The following is a 2201-nucleotide window of genomic DNA, read 5'->3' on the forward strand; positions in this document are numbered from 1 at the left end:
TTTTTTTTAAATAATAGTTTACCTAATCCAATATAGGTAAACCACTGCCAACGTTTTTGAGCAATAGGTAAACAAAATAGGTAAAATGACGTGACACTGTTTGATTGGGTGATTTAAGAGTTTACCTATTCCAGAGCCGTTCCTACGTTTTCGGAGGCCCTAATCGAACTACGAAATGGTGGCCCTTTCGTAAAATTATCATTTTCAACATATCTAGTAACAAGACCCTCCTCCTTTATCCGGGCTTGGGACCGGCAATTATAAACTAAAAAGTTTATAATTGGTAAACTAAAAAGTTTATAATTGGCGTAGTAAAATTTTTTATTTTAAAGTCATTTGTTTTCTATAATTATAGTATATGTTTAAATAAAATCTACTTTTCTAGCTTTAAACGAGCCAAATTGCTTGATAAAATTATCGTAATCAAGTTCTTCTAAAAAATCTTTTTCGATTGACATAATAGCTAAACCGTTTAATCTTTCTTGTGACTAAAAACAACTTGATTCAGAAAAATATCAGGTATCTAACCTGTGCCACTGAGTTCCGAGAACGGAGAATCCACGTCTGCCACAATATCCGGTATCGGGGTTATTGATTTGAGCCACTGCATATCCTGTCCCAAAAATAAATAAATGATTAATTTAACAATAACTGTATCTGATATAGTTCGTGAAAATTCACATAAACACACACGAAAAGAATAAAAATATTAAATTAAAAAAAAACCAAGAGACCTGTCAACTTGTCCTGCAACATATGAAGCTAATCCAGAGTCATCTGTCTGTAAGTTGATCACAGTTATTGATGTTATAATTAATTTTGTAACGGAAATGAAGAAAACTTGACAAGACTCAATCGACGATTCCTGAGAACTGAGGGTTTGTTTGAGGACTGACAAAACTCAATCGAGAAGAAGATATATAGGTTAATTACTTACCTGTAAGTCTCTAACCTGCAATCGATGATAGGCTTCTGTGCAAGGCTGCAATCGAGTATCGACTGACAATACTCACGACAGTTCCAACCTGAACCCAGCCACCTTGGCCTTTCATTCTTTTCTTCTGCCTGTCTGTTCGTGAACTGTGTGGGAGACATCATGCCGTTTTACCTAAAAACAATAAATGGGCTTTTATTCCTTTGAGTTGTTTAGTATAAAATCAAAAAATGGGCCTAGTATATAAAAAACCTACAATAAATTTGGAGGCCTTTCAATTTGGGTGGCCCTAGGCCTATGCCTAGGGTTGGAAGCCCATTGGGCCGGCTCTGCCTATTCCAAATGTTTAACCACTCCCTTCACCCTTAAATTTTAAAAGATAAATCTATAATAAGTAAATAGTACAACAATGTTCATTTTTAAAAGATAAATCTTGATGATTGTTTGTAAAAATATGACCTTATATTTTATTCAACATGTGCAATACATGAGTTTATTTAAAATATATATCTTTTTATTATTTATTATATAAAATTATATTTATGCAACCCGTGTAATACACGAGGTTTTAACCTAGTTTATAAAATATTTATACGCTACTATTTTATTCCTTTTTCTTTTTTCCTTCACTCACAAATTACAATCATAAGTAACAAAGATATGAAATAATATCATCGCTATTTTAGAGAACAAAGTGGAGTAAAAAATATGAGAAACGTAAAAATATTCCTCAAATTTTATTGATGTGGTCAATATAGAGATTCCATTGGGATACTCTTATCAAGTTTACCTTTAATTTAATTTGAAATTGATTTGTTACGTTTACTTAATGTTTCTTAACGTACATCTTCAATACAAGTTAAATAAACCCATACATATAATATCTAACTCCGTATATAAATTAATTAACACTATGATTTTCTCAAAATAGACATTATGTATACTTGATCGACCACCTAAACTTGGCTAGTGCTTGTTAAAGTTATGCAAATTGTGAACTAATAAAAGATTACACATTTTAATTTATAAACATAGAACACTTACATATTCAATTGAAGGTACCAATTATTATATTTATAAGTTTGCGACATTAAATATTTAAATAATATGTCAATAAATATAAATAAGAGTGAAAAGAGTTGCCTGTTACTCTTTTTTTAACGGCAAATTTGGATCACTAACGGATCACTGAAGTATCATCGTGTCACTAGCGGAACCACCCGATCATATCCATCTCCATTAGGCATAACGGCTATACACCAATTCA

At 31.5% G+C, this 2201-nt stretch overlaps 1 long non-coding RNA gene across 1 annotated transcript; it reads right to left on the reverse strand.

The window, feature by feature from the left end:
• Positions 1-451: 451 nt before the first annotated feature.
• Positions 452-1094, reverse strand: LOC110874897. The gene is made up of 3 exons (XR_002556309.2): positions 938-1094; positions 735-781; positions 452-613 (listed from the first exon to the last, which is right to left on the reverse strand). It is a non-coding gene; the product is annotated as an uncharacterized LOC110874897 (long non-coding RNA).
• Positions 1095-2201: the final 1107 nt, after the last annotated feature.

Source organism: Helianthus annuus, chromosome 9, assembly GCF_002127325.2.
Source record: "Helianthus annuus cultivar XRQ/B chromosome 9, HanXRQr2.0-SUNRISE, whole genome shotgun sequence".
Taxonomy (NCBI): Eukaryota; Viridiplantae; Streptophyta; class Magnoliopsida; order Asterales; family Asteraceae; genus Helianthus; species Helianthus annuus.